Below are 24,393 nucleotides of genomic sequence, written 5' to 3'. Positions count from 1 at the left end.
ATTAATACTTACTGCCCATAAAACTACGTAATAGACCACCTAACTATTAAATAATATATTGTCTTACAAATCTATTTCTCAAAGTAAATTATGTGTAAATCACATTATAAAAATAATAATAAACATAATAAATAGATATACGTGTCATAACTAATAATTATCAAGAAATTATATATAAATTAATATTTTAACAATGATAATAATAATAATAATAATAATATTCATCGACGAGATAAGTAACGTTTTTTATTTAACAATATTATTTAACTTTTGAATTGTATTATGTTTGATTATTATTATCATTATCATTAAAATATTAATTTATATATAATTTCTTGATAATTATTAGTTATGATTTGTATATCTATTTATTTATTATGTTTATTATTATTTTTATAATGTGATTTAATGTATTACATATAATTTACTTTGAGAAATAGATTTGAAAGACAATATATTATTTAATAGTTAGGTGGTCTATTTATTATGTAGTATTACATTTAAGTAAATAAGTTTAATATTATTGATTTTGGTAAACTCTATAAATGAGTAAAATATTAAATCTATATATACTACATATATATTAATAATATAGTTAGTTTATATAATAGATGTGTATATATTTGAGCCTTTTTCTATTTTTAATTCTAATATTTATAGCTTGTACTAGCATTATGTATATTACTTAACATGAAGTCTTTTTTTAGTATACATTACTTAATTAGAATGAGATTTAATTTAAATGTTTATTAAATAAATAAATTAATTAATAATTTAATTTAATGTATATAGATTAAATTATAGTTTTTTAGTTTTTACTTAATGTATATTTTGTATTATATATATATATATATATATATTTGTTTTAAGTAATTTAATTAATTGTATTTTATTTTCTAGTAATGATATATTATAGTTAATTATTCTTTTCAGATACATGTTAAAATTTTATTTTTATAGATATAATAAATATTTGTACCTCTTTATTCTATTTTTTACACAAGAATATATTTGTTAATATATTTCATATTTTACAAGATTATATACGTATATTTATTAATTTATTTCATTATTTTATTGTTTCTATCTTTGACCTGAAATGTGACTATATTTACATTGAATTGATTTTACTGTTATCATTTCTTTAATATAGCTGCAAAACACATGTAATTATTCTACCAAATATATATGCTTTATTTATTATCTTACATATTACTTAATCATTGGTATGTTTTTATCTTATATTTAATTTTTCTATAAGATGTAATTTTTTTCTGAATGGTATAATTTAAATTTTTCATTGTGAATTGATGAAAGGTGTTTTTTTTCTAATTTTATATATATATATATATATAATATATATATATATATACACACACTATATTTTGTGAAATTTGATTTAGTATTTCTAAATTGAATTTTTCCCTGTAAGTTTAGAATAATATTCCCTCACTCTCTTCTATATCTCTCTACCTTCCCTAGGTCATGTATCACTCTCTACATCCACCCTTCAATCCTACCGAATCTTTAAAGTTGTTGCCTACCTACCTGCTCATCTCTTTCTGCACCCATTCACTCATTCTAGCAGTTCCTCTGTCCCAACTTATGATTCACCTTGTACCTTGAAGACTCACCTGGACTTGCAGGTTCTTCATTTTCATTCTCACTCTCTCTCTTAAAGGTGAGTAACCATGTAACTCCGCTACAAGAACCTGATCACTCTTCCATTTTTACCTTCTTTCATACTTCAACCCCTCATCTTCTTGCATAAACCTACCCCTCAGAAAAAGAGTTTCTGGAACAATGCATAAAATATCAAAAATTCTTAGAGAATTCTCAAAGAATCTGGAAAAATTTTTGAAAGCTTCAGAGTTTTAAAGTTTAAAGTTTTAAATTTAAAGGAAGGAAGGAAGGTAGGTGGGCTGGTTGGTTGTTTGGTTGGTTGGGTGGGTGGTAGATAGATAGGACCAACAGGTGACATGTAATCTGTATAGCCTTATTGCTAGTTGCACTTTTTTTTATTTTTTCACCTTCTGCTGCTGTGGTCAAAATGATTGTTGCTGCGGCAATAACCAACACAAAGCAAAATAAGTTCATCAGATGTTCATTTTGCTTTATGTGGTGGTTACCGCCACAGCAACTTTCATAGTGACAGCAACAATAACAACAAGCACCTCAGAGACAATGATAGCAGAAGGTGAAAAATTGAAAAAGTGGAAAATGAAAAAAGAAAAAAATTGAAAAAATGAAAAAGTGTGACAGGGTGAAATTTTAATAGACTATAAAAACTTCAAAAAACCCCTGGAGAAAGAGTTTTTGAAACAATGCATAAAATATAAAAAAATCATGCGATGAAGGATCTTTAATCTGAAAGTGCTAATGATTGTGAACTCAACTGAACAACTACTAATAAGGTTATACATAGATCATGCACCACTTGTAGAGAGTAAATTTACATTTACCTCGTTATATTTAATAAACATCTTCAGAATGATTAGAGGGAAAAGAAAGTCAAAGAAAGAAAAAGAAAAAAGAAAAAGAAAAGAGGATATTTTTAACAAGTATAAAGAATTCTACAACAGCATATTAGAAAAAGCAGGCTATAAGCAAAAAATTAAATACCTTCACTCAGAACCCTATAAAAATAACCTGAATAACATAAATGCTCAAAACTATGATAATAGAAATTATATCCCAAATGATTATAACAACCACAAAAACAATATGAACAACATTAATAGGAATAACAGTAGTAATAACATAAATAGTAAGAAGAATGATAAGATTCAGAATATTATGAATAACAACATTAAAAATGATAACAGAATTACAAATAATGGGAAGAATAACAATACTAAGAAAATATTAATAATAATAAAAATATAAATAAAAATAAAAATAACACACCTCAAAGAACCAATAGAGCCCCTGTAAGAAATGATAATATCAAGATATATAAAATATATAAATCGTACAGAAACAACCCCAATAAAACTGATAGTAATAATAATAAAAATAACTATAGAAAGAAGAATGATAATTATAACCATAACTTTATGATCTAGAATAATACAGAAGACAGTTTCTACACCAAAAATAATAATATTAAAAATAACAAACTGAATAGGGATAACATCTGGTTAATAATCTCCTTCGTGGTGCAGCTAAAAACCAACATAGTTAAATCTATAATGTGACTTATAAATAAGCACTTTAATATGAATACCAAATACTCAGAAATCTTCAGCAATAAAATTAGAGTAGGCCATAGGTTAACTAGCAACCTAGCTACTATTATAGCCTCTATCAACAATAAAATGTTAGACACCTTCTATCAAACTAGGAAGAATAGCAATATAAAGCACAACAACCAATCGACTGATATAATAAATGACCTCCCTAATAACTCGCCCTCAAATAATGCAGACAACTACCTTATAAATAATAACCCCTCCTCAACATATCATTGGCACAGACAAGCTTAATAATCTACGTGACCGCAGAGGTAAAAAATACTTGTGAATTCTCAAATAAATGTAAAACGAAAAACATAATCTACCAATGTGATGTACTCGCAAATAATTACAAGAAAACTTATATTGACGCAATGAAAAATGAAATGAAACTTAGATATAATTCCCATCGCGCTAGTTTCAGAAACAGAAGTAAAGCAAACCCTACCAGACTCAGTAGTTACATTTGGGAACTGAAAGACAATAGCATTAATTATAGATTAGAATGGCGAATCCTAGCCAAAACTTCTTCATATAACATTAATAATAATCGTTGTAATTCATGTAAATTTCTCATTTAGAGAAATTCTTCATTTTAAAGGTCAAATCAGAATTACTTAATAAACAAGACAAGAAAAATAAAATTTGTTTGTATCAAGATAAATTTTTTCTCAAAATATCGCTAAACCCTATTCTTTAAATATCGCTAATCCCTACATTACAGGTTATTAGCAGACCTGCTTAACATCTTATTACCTTCCTTAACCACCCGACTTACCATATAATTTTACTTCACATTTTAAACCAAACTATATATTATAATCTACGTAGTACACTAGGGCGTTAATCCTATATATTAAATCCACTTGATAACTAGACTACCGACTCACATAACACGTTATAATTTTCTACTGATTTTAATGATTTTTATGTACTCTTCAACTCTTTTTACTATTCCTTTACATAGCCCATTTGTATACACTATATCATACTAATTTTAAATAGCATCCTTAATTTTATACAAAGGCTTCCTTGGAAATTACAGGGACTAATTTAGAAGCAACAATTTAGCATTTTCCAGCTGTATAAGGACTCTATCACCTTTTATACGTTGTATATATAGCCTTTCTATGTCAGATTTTGGGTGATGCATCCTAGAACTTGTCATTATTTTTCTTGTTTTCCTGTCTATTTTGGTTAGTTCATTTTGTGTCCAGTTAAAAATATTGTACCTGTAACTTATAACTGGGACAGCTAAAGTATTAATACCTATTATCTTGTTTTTAGCATCGAGCTCTGTTTTTAGTATTGATCTAACTTGTCTATAGTATTCTTTCTTTATTTTCTCTTTCATTTGTATTGTATCATATCTAGTTCATGGATTCCTAAATATTTGTATGTCTGGCTTTGATCTAATTCTCTTATTTCATTGGCTTTATCTAGTGTGATGTTGCTACTCTTAACTAGTTTTCCTTTTTTCAGGGTTGCTTTGGTGCATTTTTCTAATCCAAATTTCACATCTATTTTTTTGGTAAATCCATATATTGTCTGTAGTAGTGTTTCCAGCTGTTTATCATTTGTAGCGCATAGTTTTAGGTCATCCATATATAAAAAGTGGCGGATTGTTTTGCCGTAGCATTTGTATCCACATCATTATTATTATATATGTATACATAATTGCTGTGAGTAAGGTGAGAGTTTACCATGAGTACAGTGAATAATTTGGAGTATAGGTAGGTACTCATCAAGGCTCAGTCCTTAGTCCCCTACTTTTCATCATTGTCCTCCAGGCCATCACAGAGGAATTCAAGACTGACAACTCCTGGGCAGAAGAGATTTGGAGCACTAGTGACAATGTCTTCATCTGGTTGGATGGAAATTTATTCACTTTGGAGGCTGTAACAAAATCCAGAATGACAGGATTTGGGCTGCAAGGTTATATACTGGTGCCCATTAGTTGTTTTGCAAAATGAAACCTGCTGGGGTGATAGTTTGAGAGGCACAGTAGATTCTATATGAGAGCTAGAAAAGAAATTCTAGGTGTGAAAGCAAAACCTGGAATCAAAGGGCCCCAAGGTTAATTGAACAAAGACTAAGGTCTTAGAAAACAGACATAACCCAAATCTCTTCAAGTGACCCTGCTCAATTTATAGGAAAGGTGGAGGCAGGAATTCCATGGTGCACCCAGTGTAAACTATGACATACAAGAGGTGCAGTGGAATAATAAGTAAGATTATCAGAAAAAGTAGTGTTCATATGTGGAAGAAGCACAGGAGCCATAAAAACAACATATACATGGGAAATCAATTTTCTCATATGCCCCAGAGGCTCTTTAGAGGTAGTAGGTAATCTCTGCTACCTAGGGGATCAAATTAGTGGAGGGGAGGCTGTACAGAAAGTGTAATAGCTAGAATAACAACAAGATGAAGAAAATTCACAGAGCTTTTACCTCTGTTGGCAACCAAGTGTTTCTCCCTCCAAGTGAAAGGAGGATTGCATGATGTATGTATATGAACAGCAATTCTACATGTAGTGAGATGTGGGCCCTGGATGCAGAGGATATGCGAAGGCTAGAGAGGAATGTGGATAGTATGCTCTGCTGGTTGATTAATGTAAGTTTACATGTGCAACAGTGTGTTAATGTATTGAGAGAGAAGTTATATATAAAGAGAGAAGACTGTGTTGGTTTGATCATGTGATACAGATGGATGCTAAAAGCTTCATAAAGAAGTGCCATTCACTCAAAGTGGATGAAACTCATGGAAGAGGGAGACTCAAGAAGACATGGGAAAAAGTACTGAAGGACGAACTCAGAATGCTGAACCTTTCAGGCAAGATGACAAAGGACCAAGATATTTGGTGCCTTGTTGTACTCAAAAAGACCCAACTTCCACAGCAGAAGCATTAAGGCTACATCTCCTGGTGCAGAGAGAGGGAGGGAGGAAGGAAGGAAGGAAGGATGTATGTATGTACAGGGGGCACTATAAGAATTCCCAATTGATTTTTAGTTACAATTTTTAATAAAATACATAAAAATACATAAGTTCTTTAGGATTTAATTAAATATGGTCATGTAACATATTAAAATATGTTTTATTCAATATGTCCATCTTTGGCTTCCACAATTGCCCGAAGATGGCTGAGAACAGAGCTACACAAATGCTGGGTGACTTCTTCATTTAAATGATCTCATGACGCAACTAAGGCTTTCTTCAGAATGGTGATATTTTTGTACAAAACTCTTGAAACATCACTTTCTAGAATGGACCAAATAGCAAAGTTCATGGGTTGACATCTGGGCTGGATGGCAGGGATGCACACATTCTTGTCTCAGAACCTGCTTAAATGGCTTCTGCACCACAGCTGTGTCACATTGGATGTATGAGGAGTGCTGTCTTGCATGAACATGTAGTTATCTCCAAATGCTTCAGTGACCCATGGCAAAATATTATCCTCCAACATTTCATGTAAATTGCTGAGTTGACTTGTATCCCCTCTTCATTGAGGAGATTTCCCACCATTGGATGACAGTGCCTCTCAAACCATTACTCCAGCAGGTTTCATTCGGCAAAACAACTAATGAGCGCCAGCATCCAACCTTGCGGTCAAAATCCTGTAATTCTGGATTTCGCTACAGCCTCCAAGGTGAATAAGTTTTCATCCAACCAGATAAAGACGTTGTCACCAGTGCTCCAAATCTCCTCCGCTATTTTCTTGCACCTGTCCAATCACTTTGTTTTGGAAGTGATCAAAATTAGGTGTCAGCGTTACAATTTTAATGATTTACAATTTAAGTCTTTATGCACAGCCCTTGACATGGTTGTCTGAGAGATATCAAGACTTTTAGCTGTTTGGCTCATGCTCCACTATGGATTTTGGGACACTATCTTTTGGATGACATCCACCAATTGTTTCATCCTTACAGATCGTTTTTGACCAGGAATGGGTTTGCTGTCAATTGAACCTATCTCACTGTAGCGTTTCATGATATAGACAGTTTTGGGGTGAACACCAACCCTTGAAGCCACATTTTTGGTGCTATGCTGCATTTTCCAGAGCTACAATCTCACTTCACTAGTTAGCATTTTATTCTTTTATTTGTTCCAGTCATTTGACTGCAGCCATGCTGGAGCACCGCTTATATTTGTCAAATGTAGACAAACATGAGTGTACATGAACAATTGATTGTTGAGGAGCACATATTAACTATTTTTGTACAATTACAAACTAGATTTAATAAAGTAAGCTTATCTAAATAATCAGGAATTCATTACAGGGAACCATGCATACATGCATGGTGCATGCATGTATGTATGTATGTATTTTTTAAATTTTTATTTATTTTTTCTTCTCCTTATCCAGCTTAAGGCTATATCATGTGCGGGGACATAGAAACAATCGGACTGAATACCCAATCAGGCGGTTAAACCATTGGGAGTGAAGGACCCCTAGCCTTTGTTAGGGCATCCTTCTAGGAGAAGGCAACTCAGGTAACTGGGATAACTCCGACATTAAACCTGCGGCTCAGTGGTTACCGATGATGTTGACTTGTTCATCTTTTCGGATTATGGCTGCTGTTGCTTAGTGAGTGGGATTGACTCAGTGCACAGCCTTTCCTCACTTTAAAAAAAATCTTCTTGCACAGGCATTGCATGAGAACAACATTGTGATAGTTGAAAGTGCTGTGAGTCTCAACTGAATGGCTGGCTGTAGCCTTAAAAAGCAAATAATCAATGATGTACCAAAATAGTATAAAAATAAATGGCAGTAAGGACTCTGGAACCACATCAGATGAAAGAGTCTGGCCCAGCAGGTGCTCCAGAGCATCGCAGTCTGAACCCGGCCGTCATCATGCTACTGTGATAGAACCAAATAAAATATTGAATATTGGTTGTTGGAATGTACAGACACTGCTTGACCGCAAGTCCTCTGAATGTCCTGAACGAAGGACTGCGCTTGTTGCGAAGGAGCTTCAACGCTATGATCTTGACATCGTTGCTTTATCTGAGACAAGATTACCTGGAGATGGTCATCTTACAGAATCTTGTGGAAAATATACATTCTTTTGGAAAGGGAGGAATGAAGAGTTTAGAGGAGAGGCGGGAGTGGCATTTGTTGTTAAGACTACTCTTGTGGACAAGTTGGAAGAATTCCCAGTCGGAATTAACGAGCGTCTTATGTCCATGAGAATTCCTTTGGTTAAAGGAAATTATGTGATTTTGGTGAGTGTGTATACTCCAACTATGTGTTATACTGATGACCAAAAAATTTCTTTCTAACATGTTTTGAAGGGTATTATAAGAAATATCCCCCGGGCAGAGAAAGTCATCGTACTGGGTGACTTTAATGATAGAGTGGGTAGGGATTTTAACACATGGACTGTAATTGGAAAGCATGGGGTGGGAAAGTGTAATAGTAATGGCATGCTTTTGCTGCAGATGTGTGAGGAGCTGCGTCTGTGGGTTACCAATGCCATGTTTCAACAAAAGAATAAGTTTAAGACCACATGGATGCACCCTGCATCTAAAGAATGGCATATTCTGGATTACATCCTTGTTAGGATGTGTGACAGACAAGATGTGCAGTGTGTTCATGTTCTTCGTGGAGCTGAGTGTTGGACTGACCACCGCCTAGTACATGCAAAAGTGAAATTAGTCACAAAACATAAAATCCGGGCTGCAGGGATTACCCTGCCTAAAAGACTGAATGTTGATCGTCTTAGGTATAATAGTGTGAAGAGAACTTTATGAGAGGAAATGAATGCTGCAGATATTGGGGAGGATTGGTTGACCCATAAAAAGTCAGTTTATGATATAGGCAAGAAAGTTCTGGGATTGATACAAAGAAAGCATCAAGATTGGTTTAAAGAAAAGGATGAACATATAGATGATTTATTGGCTGATGATGTACTTTGTCACGCTATTTGTCAGCAAAGCCACAGGAAAGGTTGCATAGGGAACTCAAGGATATGTGGTGGAGTAAGAAAGCTGATGAGATACAGGCGGCATCGGATTCCAATAACACAAAGCTGTTGTATGGTCTCTTGTGAGAAGTTTATGGACTGACGTCTTCTCTGATGACACCACTTCGAAGCAGGGATGGTAAAAAACTTCTTCGCGATTCACAAGGAATTCTGCGAAGGTGGCACGAACACTTTGATGAAATTTTTGAATCAGCAGTCTGTAGTTAGTGAGGATGTTCTCAATCTCATTCCTGGATTACTCGTGAAGGCAGCACTCGCAGAACCACCAAAGTTGGAGAAAGTTGCAGTGGCTGTCTCAAAGATGAATAATGGGAAATCTCTGGGTATGGATGGCATACACGCGGAGTTGTTACAGCATGGTGGTGAGAAACTTCTGCAGCAACTTCACTCTTTGTTTGGTAAGATATGGGCTAGTGAATCTGTACCTGAGGACTGGAGATATACAGTAATGGTGGTCTTGTATAAAGGAAAGGGCAACAGGAATTATTGTGGTAACTATAAGGGAATATCATTGCTTTCTCTCTTGTAGGAAAGGTTTTATGTAGGGTACTACTGGATCGTTTGCTGAAACACGTTGCAGATTGTGTTCTTCCAGAAAGTCAATTTGGCTTTCGTGTGGGACGTGGCACTGCTGATATGATCTTTTCAGCTAGACAGCTTCAAGAGAAGTGTGTGGAACAGGGTCTGGATTTGTATCAGGTTTTTGTCGATCTGACAAAAGCCTCTGATAGCGTTAATAGAAAAGCATTGTGGAAAGTCCTCCAGAAACTTGGGTGTCCTGAAAAGTTCCTTGCTTTGATTAGGTCTTTTCCTGAAGACATGACGGGTAGGGTTAATGTTAGAGGGAAAATGTTGGAGCCCATTTCAATACAAAATGGAGTGAAACAGGAGTATATTCTGGCACCGACCCTATTTTCCATATATTTTGTGATGGTTTTCTGTATTGCATTCAGAAACTGCAGATATCGTGTTTACATATATTATCGAACCTCTGGCAGCATATTTAATATCAGGCGCTTTGCTGCAAAAACAAAGGTATTTACATCTATCATAAGAGGCCTTTTGTATGCAAATGATTGTGATCTAGTAGTGCACACAGAGATTGATATGCAACACATTTTGAATGCATTCTCTGATGCTTGCACTGCCTTAGGATTGACAGTCAGTCTCAAGAAAACTGTTGTCATGTACCAACCTGCCTCTGGTAAGCAGTATAGTGTATCAACTATCTATGTGTATGGTAAATGTCTTGATCAGTTTGTCTGCCTGGGAAGCACTGTTAATAGATATAGCAATTTGGATGATGAAATTCCATACAGAATTAGGAAAGCAAGTGATGCTTTCGGAAGGCTAGAAAGGTGCCTCTGGAGTCGGCAAGACATATGCAGAGAGACAAAGATAAAGGTGTACAAGGCATGTGTGCTCCCTTATCTTCTCTATGCTTGCGAGACGTGGGTCACATATCGATACCACTTTAAACAACTGGAATGTTTCCATCAGATGTGTCTCAGACTGATCCACGGCATTAAGTGGAAGGACCGCATCAGTGATCTTGAAATATTGGAAGGCTATCGGTGCGAAAGTATAGAAGCTCTTGTGTTAAAGCAAAGGCTCAGATGGAGTGGTCATCTGGTCAGGATGAAGGATGCCAAAACAACTCTTTTATGGAGAGTTAGCTAAAGGAGAACGACCCCCACATAAACCAAAAAAGAGGTATAAGGACTTGCTGAAGACTTCCTTAAGAGATGCTTGCATCTCTCCTGACACATGGGAGGGCATAGCTATTGATCGTAGCAGGTGGAGAAGGATTGTGCATGAGGGGACAGCTACTTTTGAGAAATCTCAAGTTGCGCATGAGAAAGTAAGGAGGGATGTCAGGAAGGACATCGCTGTTACACTTCCAGAATGGAAGGGTCTTCCTATGATGCTGACATGCAGTGTCTGTGCAAGACCCTGCCTCAGTAAAGCTGGACTCAAGAGTCATCTTCATAGTCATAAAGTGAGACAGATGAGTGATAACCTGGCCACTGGTGGTGGTGTTACACACCATACTAATCATATCTGTCAGGCATGTGGAAGAGAGTGTAATTCAGCAGGAGGACTTAAATGACATGCAAAGGTACGTGAAGCCCAGTTACAACTACAGCCGGCTACTGCCAGTAAAGGTTTTAGCTGCCGTTTCTGTATAAGACATTGTAGATCTTTAGCTGGGCTAAAAAGTCACATTTGATCACAGCACTAATAATAGTTAAGCTTCGTGCAATGGCCATACTCGCTAACAAGGGGGAAACCATCATGTATGGTGCATGTATGCATATATGTATGTATAAATATATATATAGTCAACAGATGACATCCAAAGATTCTCTGTATAGGAAACAGTAGTGCTCAAATGATTTGAACTTAGACTCCAGTCTTATGAGGGATCAATTCTGCAGAGTAAAGAGTGACTATAAGAGGAATCCAGGTGAGCAGATATGGAGACAATTATGTGAATAAACAAATTAAATATAACTGCTTGGGTTTGACATACAATACGTATATATAGTATACATGCAAATAGAAAAAAAGCAAAGACTGAAGATTATCAAATGATGAATATGTATGCATAACTTTATAGATATTTAAATATTAATAGATGAAACAAAATACAAAAGACAGAGAAAATTAAAGGGGAGGGAGCAAGGTGTTATAAGTCCAACAGCTGTTTCTAGGGGCATGAAGATCCATCATAATGTTGGTAGATGTAGTTCATTAAAATATGCAGCCAGTAATGGAAGCAAATAAACAGTAGATAAATGGAGCCTCTGTTATCAGTGTAGAAAAAAATCTTACATTTCAGATCATGATGCAGAGAGGTTTAAAAATGGAATGTTTAAATGTGGAGAGCAAGTAGTATTGACGGGAGGATGTAGGAGGCTCAGTAGGGGTGTGAAGAATGTTGAGGAAGGGAAGGGTGAAAGGAGATCAGAGAGTCAATTCAAGAAGATGGAGGAGGGGTTAAGAATGAGGCTACTGAGAGTGGTAACAGTACAAGTAGAGAGTTGGGAGGTGAGTGGGAGAAATGGGATGGATGGTAATTGAAAGGTGGTCAGTTGTTGGGTTTGTGAATAGATGTCAAAATTTAGGGAATGGCTAAAGAACCATGGGAAATTGAGACTGAGAAAGGTGAGAGCAATTATTAGAGAGGGAAAGGGTCTAATTAATAGATGCTTCTAGTGTGGTTAAGGGGGAATTACTAAGGTGTACAGAAATGTATGAGAGAAGATAGAGGGATGTGGACAGTGTGTGGTGGTTAAGTTGGTAGTCAAGGTAGCAGTAGTTAGTGTTAGATGATATGGGTTGAAAGGGGAAATCAGATAATGAAAGTGGGTTAGCAGTGGAAGGAGAGTACTGGAAGTGTGTATGAGAGTAAATAGGAGGTAGAGAGGGAGGGAGGGAGAGGTAGATAGGTTGATAGCTAAAGCTGTGGGATAGATGGTAAAAATCTTCAGTGAACAAGAAGCAGTTAAGAGAGAGGATGAGTTCGGCCAAACAGAGAATGTCTCTCTGTCTGTCTGTCTCCTTATTCTACCCTGTTTAAATACAAAGAGAAATTATGGGGGATATGTTGAAATCTGATATGGCTATAAAGTTTATTTCTAAGCTGATCTCAAAAAGTTAACACCAATTTCAGGATGAAATTGGGAATTTTATAAATATTAAATTAGATCAAAGTATATTTGAGTGTTCTAATAGGTTTTGTCTTTGTTTAAAGAAGATTGAATACAATTAATATTGAACTTAATTATATTGATAGAATAAATAAATTAACTTTGTTCACTTCAAACCATGCTTGTAGAAAAACCCTCTATGAAGATGCACAGAAAATTATGCAAATGAACATACTTTGTGCAGCAGAAACATGTGTCAATCATTTTAAAAAAATAATTGTGCTGTATAACTAACTGTTAAAATAAAAGAAAAATTTGAAGTCTCCATATTTTTTGTAATTGTTTGAAATTGACAGTTCTGACAGTATTCATAATCCAGTGAAGCAAACTTGGAGTTACCCATCAGAAGAATTACAGCATGATTGCTCATACTAAGCAATCATTGATGTTCATTACTACTTGATGTGGTTCGCCAAAACCTGGAATACACCTAAGAGCTATTACAATATGTGCTTGGATAATTTATCCTTCTATACTCATATATATATGTAATCAAAATAAGCAACAAGGATATCCAGAGGTAATGCAGTACAATCGTTTCATGCGACTCCATTTAATTGAACAATGCAAGTATTACATCAGTTTTAAAATGTAGAGCAATCTTCAGCTGCATAAAAATATAGAATTTAGTTAAATTCAAAAGATTCATTTTTATAGTTATTCCATTAACCAAACTGATATTTTTTCACAGGAAGACACTGCTTATTATTGATTTTACTTTGTTATTTAAATTCACTACTGGGGGAAGGGGATTTAAATTTATAGACTAGTTTATCAAGTCTAATGGAAAACAAGAATCTATCTTTTATGGATAGAGAAACAGCTAACCTATCATATAAACCTGATATAAATAATAGGAATGGCAGACAAGACACAAATAAGTATAAAAAACTTGAGTTAAATAAAATAAATATAAATGAAAATATAAAAATCACTCCTACTGATAAAAAACCCAATAAATATATATACAAGACTGAAAATAATAACAAAACTATAACGAATATAGATAAAGCCAATCTATTCTACCCTTACTTAGATAAGAAATTCAAAAGTAAAAATATTGTATGGCTGAATATACCTTTCAACTAAGCAATATCTACGAACATGTATGGCAAATTTATGTCCATATTAGAAACAAACTTCCCTGCTTCCCATAAATATAATGAAATATTTTCTTGTAAAACAGTTAGAATATCATACTCTACTCTTCCAAATATAAGTACCATGATAGCTAAATTAAATAGAAAAAATATTAAACTAGCCAGAAATGTTGGAAATAATAATAATAATAATAATAATAATAATAATAATAATAATAATAATAATGGTAATAATAATATTAATATTAATATAAACAATAATAATAATAATATCAATAATATCAATGATAACATTAATAATGAGAATGGAGGAAACATTAGAAACAAATAGCCAAAACCATAACTTACCTAATAATATAATTATAGATAAGGAGAATACTATTAATGTTAATAATGGTTTTAATAATAACAATAAAAACAAATTGTTCCCAAATAATACTAATATCAAGAATCATCGCCCCCAGTTGTAATTGTAGAACCAGATCCCACTGTCCAGTATCTAGTCAGTGTCTGGTCCAAAATGTAGTATATAAATGTACAGTAATAACTTCAAATAATAGCTTTATTTATTTTGGTTGTACGATAGACCTGAAGAAACGTATAAACAATCATAATTCAACTTTTAGACTTAAACATAAGGCAGGTTGCACAACACTATCTAATAAAATTTGGAGCTAAAAGGAAATATTAGATTTAGCCTTAAATGGGACATAGTAAGAAAGGCACAGCCTTATAAAAATAGTAGGGATGGATGTGAACTTTGCTCTATGGAGATATATGAAATTTTGAAACATAGGTATAATGTAAACTTATTAAATAACTGTTTTGAACTAGGAGTATCATGCATACATTGTACTACCAGTACCTTTAAATATTTTTTAAAATAGCATTTTTGTTATTCCAAAATTTTAGATCTTAATGTTTTTAAAAATCCACTAAGGAAATAATACACCCTACTATTTTTTATTTAATCAACAATAGTTATTAAGAAATTTAGTAATATAAACAAATTGAATACAGTTGAATAAAATTTTTTTAAATTTCTATAATTATTACATAAATTTTATATATCTATAGGCACAGGAGTGGCTGTGTGGTAAGTAGCTTGTTTACCAGCCACATGGTTCCGGGTTCAGTCCCACTGTGTGGCACCTTGGGCAAGTGTCTTCTACTATAGCCTCGGGCCGACCAAAGCCTTGTGAGTGGATTTGGTAGACGGAAACTGAAAGAAGACTGTTGTATGTATGTATATATATATATATATGCGTGTGTGTGTTTGTGTGTCCGTGTTTGTCCCCCTAACATTGCTTGACAACCGATGCTGGTGTGTTTATATCCCTGTTACTTAGTGGTTCGGCAAAAGAGACCGATAGAATAAGTACTGAGCTTACAAGAGAATAAGTCCCGGGGTCGAGTTGCTCGATTAAAGGCGGTGCTCCAGCATGGCCACAGTCAAATGACTGAAACAAGTAAAAGAGTAAAGAGTAAAAGAGTAGCTAATGAAATTATTAAGTTGTATACCTAGTCCACAATAAGTTTTAAAGAATTGGTAATTTCCACATCTATTTCTGCAGGAATTCTACTCCACCTAATTCTTTTTTTAATATTATAAATATTACCTCTAACTAGCCTAAATTATTATACCCCATTAAACTACACTTCACTCTTAATACTAAATTTAAATGTTTCTAATTTTAGAAACTTACATCTTGGTTGCTTCCCTAACATTATACTTTAAAGATTTTGATATGTGTACCAATTAATACCTTATTTACTAGGGATATTCTCATAAAAAGTTCTTCTAAATCCCCTTAATTAATATTCAAAACCTGATAAAGGAATAGATAATAATATCTAGGTTATTTGGTTTCTATTTCTCTAAAACAACCCCACCCTCATGATCTTTGTATGTATTAGAAAGCTTTATAAATAAATTATAAATAAAGAAGATAACATTTTATAAGTAACAATTAATAAATATAAATTATCATATAAGAAATAATAATAACTTTTTCTTAAATCTATAATAGAACCCAAAATTTTATATGTCTTAATAATATAATAGCTTGATCATTTCTTTACTCAATATTAAACACTAGCCATTTATGACAATTCCCATGATAAGTAAATATTAATTTTAATCTAGAAATTATAAAATTATAAGAGATTTTCTCATAACAGCTTACCTCACCTATCAATATAAATAAGCTAGGTATATTCTATAAGTTTTTAGAACATAAATCTATTCTACCCCTTATCTATAATATTCTACAATAATTTATATTTATTTTTCAATATACTCATTTAAATTCCTTTACTTTAATTTTACACCATTTTATCTTACTTATTTACCCACTATATCATTTTATTGATAATACACTTCTATTGAGTTCACACTCAACCTATACAGAACCATACTGAAATATTTCACTATCTATTTTATAATACAAGAGATATATTCTAAGGTTATTAGCATATAGAAAATATTTAATATATTCTTTTAATTTAACTCATTAATACCAATAAATTACTATTTACTAATTAACTATAAATATATATTATTAAATTAGTATAGAAAATTATATAAATATGAAATTATTTCTATATTCTCCATCCTTACTGAAATTATTCTGATTCTTTGAAAAACTCTCTAAAATGTACCTATATATTTCAAATTATCATTGGGATTATGGCTGTCAAATAGTTAAGTATTATAAATTTTACTCTCCCTACCCCATCAGCTTTGTATGATGTAAAAGGATAAAAATCTCTGTATATATGCATATGCATTAGTGGATGTTTTTGCGCATGTATGTAAATGCATATACATGTATTTGTTACCTGTGTAACATCACGTCAGCCCAGCCTGGGAAGCTCATCCTCCTTGGGGATTTTAACACCAGTGTCAGGACTGACCTCTGCATGACCTTTGTTGACCTCACCAAGGCTTTCGATACAGTCAGTCGGGAGGGACTATGGAAGGTCATGGGAAAATTTGGTTGCCCCAGCAAATTTATTGCAATTGTCCGCCAGTTCCATGACGGAATGACAGCCAGAGTCCTTGAAGACGGCAACTCATCTGAAGCCTTCCAGGTGACCAACGGAGTCAGGCAGGGCTGTGTCCTGGCCCCAACACTGTTCAGCATCATGTTCTCGGCAATGCTGTCCGACGCCTTTAGGGACTGCAAGTCCGGTATCAACATCAAGTACAGGACAGATGGGAAACTTTTCAACTCCAGAAGATTGCAGGCTGTCACAAAGGTGAGGGAGACAGTCGACTGCGCCCTTAATGCAATCGATGAGCAGGAGATGCAGCTCGAGATGGACAGGTTCTCATCAGCCTGTGACAACTTCGGTCTCACCATCAGTGCCAAGAAAACCGAAGTGATGTTTCAGCCAGCCCCCGGCAAACAATACCATGAGCCTCAGATAAAGGTGAACGGATGGATCCTACGAGCGGTGGAAAACTTCACCTACCTGGGCAGCACTCTCTCCTGCAATGCCAACATAGATGCTGAAACTATCAACAGAATCTCCAAGGCTAGCAGCGCGTTTGGGAGACTGCGAAAGAAAGTCTGGGAGCGGAGAGGAATCAGCCTCAACACCAAGCTGAAAGTCTACCGGGCAGTCGTGCTTACCACCCAATTATATGGCTGCGAGACGTGGACTGCTTACCGAAGGCATGAGCGCCAGATAAACCACTTCCACCTCAGGTGTCTTCGGAACCTCTTTCACATCCGCTGGCAGGACAAAGTCCCAGACACGGAAGTTCTGAAGCAGGCAGATCTCCCTAGCACCATCACAATCATGTGCAAGGCCCAGCTGAGATGGGCGGGCCACGTCTCCCGCATGTCTGACACTCGCATCCCAAAACAGCTCTTCTACGGTGAACTCAGCCAGGGCAAACGCAAAGTCGGAGGGCAGAAGAAGCGCTTCAAAGACAGTCTCAAGGTATCTCTCAAAGACTTCTCCATCGGCACAGAGACCTGGGAGACACTTGCTGCCGACCGCTCATCCTGGCGCAGCGCAATCACCACAGGAGCAGGGACAGCCGAGGAGGGACGGATTCGGTCAGCAGAGCAGAAACGCCAGATGCGGAAAGCCAGAGCCGCCTGCACCAGTAGCACGGCCCCTACCCACTTCTGCCCCACCTGTGGGAGTGGCTTCCTTGCCCGGATTGGCCTCACCAGCCACCTCCGGTCTCATGGCGGCAGTTCCACCAGATGATGTCAGTGGTCATCTTCGAAACCGAAGGACGAACATTATTATTACCTGTGTGTATATATATGTATGCAGATTTAGACTAAAGTTTCGATTTTCACTGTATGTTATATGAATATAATGACATTCATCATCATTTAGCATCCGTTTTCCATGCTAGCATGGGTTGGACGGTTCAACTGGGGTCTGTGAAGCCAGAAGGCTGCATCAGGTCCAGTCTGATCTGGCAGTGTTTCTACAGCTGGATGCCCTTCCTAACGCCAACCACTCCGCGAGTGTAGTGGGTGCTTTTTACGGCCACCCACGCAGGTGCCAGACGGAGCTGGCAAACGGCCATGAATGGATGGTGCTTTTACGTGCCACCGGCACGGGGGCCAGGCGAAGCTGGCAACGGACACGAGCGGATGGTGCTTTTACGTGCCACCGGCACGGAGGCCAGTCGGGGCGGCGCTGACAACGGCCACGAACGGATGGTGCTTTTTACGTGCCACCAGCATGAGGGCCAGGCGAGACTGGCAACGGCCATGAATGGATGGTGCTTTTTATGTGCCACCGGCACGGGGCCAGGCGATGCTGGCAACGGCCACGAACGGATGGTGCTTTTTATGTGTCACCAGCACGGAGGCCAGTCGGGGCGGCGCTGGCAACAGCCATGATTGGATGGTTCACTTACTTGTCACCGGCACTGGTATCACAGCCGCAATTTCCATTGATGTTGATCGACTTCGATTTTGGTTCTGCTTTCTGATATCTGATTTGATTTGGTTTGATTTGATTTTCACTTGCCTCAACGGGTCTTCACGAGTGGAGTTTTGTGTCCCAAGAAGGAAAGGTATGTATAAGTTGACTGGCTACATACCAGGTAGAGGCCACGGGTTATGGTCCCACTAGTCTTGCCGGGTCTTCTCACGCACAGCATACTTCCATAGGTCTCGGTCTCTAGTCATTTCCTTGGTGAGACCTAAAGTTCGAAGGTCATGCTTCACCACCTTGTTCCAGGTTTATCCTGGGTCTACCTCTTCCACAGGTTCCCTCAACTGCTAGGGTGTGGCACTTTTGCACACAACTACCTTCAGCCATTCTCGTCACATGACCATACCAGCGCAAACGTCTCTCTTGCACACCACAACTGATGCTTCTTAGGTCCAACTTTTCTTTCAAGGTACTTACACTCTGTCGATTATGAACACTGACATTACACATCCATCGAAGCATACTGGCTTCATTTCTTGTGAGCTTACGCATATCCTCAGCAGTCACAGCCCATGTTTCACTACCATGTAGCATGGCTGTACGTACACATGCATCATACAGTCTGCCTTTTACTCTGAGCGAGAGGCCTTTTGTCACCAGCAGGGGTAAGAGCTCTCTAAACTTTGCCCAGGCTATTCTTACTCTAGCAGTTACACTTTCAGCACACCCACCCCCGCTACTGACTTGGTCACCTAGGTAGCGGAAGCTATCAACTACTTCTAGTTTGTCTCCCTGGAACGTGGTAGAAGTTGGTCTCTGCACATTTCCAGTGTTTATTGCTCCTGAGCATCTGCCACAGACAAAAACTACTTTCCTAGTTAGCCTTCCTTTGACATTGCTGCACCTCTTATGTGTCCATAGCTTACGCTTGGTGCACCTTATAGAGTTTCTACCTACACCTTTTTTACAGATCGAGCAGGGCCATCTACCTGAAGTCATTTGTGATTGGTCTACCTTTCTACTTATTAGGATTTTGGTTTTGGCTAGGTTGATTCTAAGGCCCTTCGATTCTAATCCTTGTTTATATATTATATATTATATTGCATTATTTGTTGAATTAATTGTGCTGGTATCTCCCATAGGCATCTGTCTATATATTATGTTATACTATATTATATATGTAATATACAATATATTATATTATATTATATTGTGTTACACTGTATTATATTATGCTATATTTTATGTGGTATTTTCCATCTACTATGTATTGTGAATAGCAGAATGCACATATTCCATTATTGGTATTATTAATAATAATAATATTAATAGTTTTGGTAATGTAATACAATGAACTTTGGACTTTGTATATGTACCCTTTGATGTGGATATATATGTATACTCCAGTATGTATACATATTTGATTACCTGTAACCTTATGTGTATGTATATTATTATATATATACTTATATATATGTATATATATATGTATATACACTTATATATATCTATATATTCTTGTGTATGTGTATTTTGTTTCATATTTATATTTGCATTTTATATTTTCATAATTGTACTATATAATCTCTGATGAGGCCTTGAGATATATATATAAGTAACTCATTTTTAACTGCATATTACCTCAATACATTTGAATATTATAGGCACAATGAAATACCTTTATCTACAGGCTGAAACAGCTGTAAGATCCATTTTATATGTAATATTTTTATGGTATTATCTTACTTATTGATGTATATTATTTTATTCTATTTTATTCTGTTGGATTTGGATGTTCCTATTTAATTAGTTAATAAATTATATGAATTGGTATTATCTGTAAGTTGATGATTGAAAGGAATCTGTTCCTCCATTTTCGTATTTGTATTATGATTTTGAGGTAAAACATTTTACCTTCGCCCATCTAATACAATAAATGAACTAATTGCATTGCAATTGTAAGCATTTATGTATTAGCCTTTTGGGTACTTCACTGGCAGTATATGGGATAACTGATATCCCATAGTGGGTTACACTCATAACCCCTATCTCACTTTGTACTTATATATATATATATATTACACAGTCAAAAGGTGAGGTCTAGAAATGCTCAGTACAGAAAACATGCAATGGTGCTAAAATGGTTTGAACTTAAATGCTGAAATCTTGATCACAGAATAGGTCCATGGGATAAAGAGTGGCTATAAGATAAATCCAGGTGAGTTGGTATGGGGATAGTGATGCAGATAAACATAGTTAGGTTTGATATATACAAACATATATACATATACATGATAATCAAATATGTACAAACATAAATATGTATATATATAGACAAATATGTTTACATAGAACATAAAAAATACTGAATACTAAGGAAAGAATGCATAGTTTTTTTAAAATTTGACAGCTGTTTCTGGAAGCTTGGAATTATGTAACAATTATTATGTTCATAATTAGCAGATAGAATGCGTAAAAAGTCACCGGTATGCAACCAGTAAAATAGTTACATAGATATATTGCCATAAGACTGCCTTCCTTCATTAGGAGAAAGAATTGGCAAAAGCAGTTCATTTAATAGTGCCAGAGATTTAAAGGTTGAGGGGAGATGAGGAAGAAATGGAGTAAAAGTCAAGGAAAGGGAGGATGTAAGTAGCATAAAGAGGGAATAGAAAGGTACAGAAAGAACAAGAAGAAATACAAGGTAGAGAGATGGAGGGGGAAGTCAGTAATAGAGGAAGTGAATAGAGGTAGAAGCAATGAGCCAGAGGGAGGAGGAGAGGGGTAAGACCAATACTGTTGTAACAGATTGAGAGAGTTACTGATGTAAATAAGAATTGAAATGCATTTGGTAATGTTGTAAGTAGAGCTGTTGCTGGCATGTAAAAGTCCACTTAGATGTTAAAATAAATGATTCCAATTATGTGCTGCATTGCAAGTGGTGAAAATAAAGAAAATTCAAGAAGGCTGGTTTATAATTTATTCAAACTGTAATAAGTACTGGTAAGATGCAATGAAAATTGGTTCCTCTGTGTGTGTGTATGTGAAACCATGAAATGGTGTAGCAAAACAGGAAGAAATTACTTGACTTACTTTATATATTTTAGTTGGTTATATGAAGCAGAGTAAAAACTGATATTCATGAATTGAGTTACGCAGCATGTGTGCGGTATACTGAAATAGTAGCATATCGAAGGAGGCAATGTTGTCACTAGGGCTGTCAATACTGCAACACCTCAAGCTATTCAAAAAGGGCACACAATACTGCTGGGCTGAAGTTGCTACTGACATCCTTCTGCAGCCAGCTCTAATTAGTTGAAGTGGGCATAGCTCAACGGTACTATGCCACCATGACAAAATAGGCTCTTTTGTGTCTCACTACACTGAGAAAGGAGACACTATTGGTGGTCCACTAAGCAGACTTTAAGTCAATTAGAGGTGATTACTGGCTATACAGAAAGACAAGAAGTGACAAGCAATGAAATAAAAGACTGGGAGTGGAGGTAGTGGTGAGACAGGGAGAAAGGTACCAGAACAGAGAGGAGCAGATATCTTAAATTGATTAGTGAGGGAAGCTGGTTATAAAGAAAGACAGGAAGAGGCAGGGAAATAATTTAAGGAATAAAGGTGGGGTAATGTAGGTGGAAGGTATGCTGAGAATGGGGAAAGGTACAAGGAGGGGGAGGGAGAGAGAAAGGGGGGAATATGTTGCCAGGATTGCAAAATGGTAAGTTTGACTTAATCATCATTAGGAGAGATTATATAGAGAGACTTATTAGAGAGAGAGAGAGAGAGAGAGTCGGAGAGAGAGAGAGAATGGAACCAAGTGATGATGTCATTGGTACAATTCCAAAGTGGAAGCTTAACTTTGCTCCCAGCTAAAGGTATACATCAGTTGATGATGTATTTGCTAATGCAACCTAAGTCTGATTTTGTGAGGCAAATTAGTCTAATAGAAGGTTTGATGGAGAAGTTGGGCTTATGGTGAAGTGGAGGAAGGTTAGGTGTGTATGGTTCAGTTCTATCCAGTAATCCAAGGTTCACAATGAGCTTGGAATGGTGGTTGTTAATATGCTTAAAATCATTCCTAAGGGTGTGTTTATCATTTCAGCTAAGTATAGGTATCAACTGAGAGGATGTACATACTCTCAGTTTCAACTGAAAAAACATGTAGAAAAAGTTAGTTTTATTAGAGAACTTGATATCTCTTATCACTTAAGTAGATCCTTTTCTAAGTTAGCCAAAGGAGGGTTAGGAGATGGATTTTTATAAGTCTATAGGTTAAAGCAGTCTTTTTCTTTAGAGGGGTGAGAGAGGTATTAGATTTGGTGCCATAGAAGAGAGCTCTCCAGCTCATTCATGCAATAAAATCATTTGTCTTTTATAATAGTAGCTTCATGTAAAGATCCGTGGGTGGCATTGGTATATTCTTGGTAGAGGTGCCCCAAAATTGCTTATCTATAAAGGTACCCAAAAATTGTTTATCCAAAAGTGCAATCTATAAGTAGCACTCAACCAGTCAAAAAGTGCAGGAAGAAATGCTCAGTATAATAAACACACAGTAATGTTCAAATGATTGCGCCACTAGGCTCTCAGTTTTCCTAGCTACATACAGACACAGACTCAAGTCCTGGAATATTCCCTATATGTTATCCCACTCAATTGTTTACAAATCTTCCCTGTACAATACTAAACACTGTGTTTGTAAATTGTGTTCAAGGAGGTTGTTTGCTATCTTTTGTCAGCATAACTCCTCATTACTCTGCTGCCAACATTCTGCATAATGATGCACAGTCACATACAGAGGCTGATACAACTGCAGAAATATCTTTACAACTTCAATGACAATGGTGATGACAAAGGTGAAAGCAAACTGGAGTGGGTGCCTTTCATGTGACATATCTTTCTGCAACTCATCTCCTTGACTAAGCTGCAGATCAAAGTTAAACAGTTGACATCTAGAATACTGCTGAGTACCTGTAGGACAATTAAATCAGTGGAGAAGCAACACACACATCCAATATAGGGTTAATGGAGGGTATGAGAAAAACAATAGACTGAGAATGACACTTGTCATTGATAAGGGCAGTCTGAGTAGCCTCTTCTGGATTGTGGGAATTATGAGCAATTTCCAGAAGTCATACCAGGGATTACTAGCAACTTCCAAAGTCATTGAAGATTATTTCCAAAGTCATGCTGGGGATTATGGCAACATGTAAAGTCTTATTGTGGATTATGAACAACTTCCAAGAGTCTTTGGCATTGCATAGCTACATGGGAGTAGTTAGTAACTTTACAGGTACAGAAGTGTCCACAGTCAAACTTTCTCTGATATGTAGAGTGATGAAACATCCTGAACCTGCTCACTATCTGCTGAAATTGGATTTTTGTAGCACTTCGCCTCCCTAGTGAACAGTCACAGTATGATATTAGGGTAGGGTATGAAGTTC

The 24,393-nt window shown here is 35.9% G+C and overlaps 1 protein-coding gene across 6 annotated transcripts in view; it reads right to left on the bottom strand.

Moving 5' to 3' along the window:
* The window catches only part of LOC115232387, a 197,515-nt gene that overhangs the window by 147,010 nt on the left and 26,112 nt on the right, over positions 1–24,393 (bottom strand). The window lies entirely within an intron of this gene.

This window comes from Octopus sinensis, linkage group LG2, assembly GCF_006345805.1.
Source record: "Octopus sinensis linkage group LG2, ASM634580v1, whole genome shotgun sequence".
NCBI lineage: Eukaryota > Metazoa > Mollusca > Cephalopoda > Octopoda > Octopodidae > Octopus > Octopus sinensis.
The sequence above is the reverse complement of the archived record's forward strand: the minus strand, read 5'-3'. Positions and strand labels throughout refer to the sequence as shown.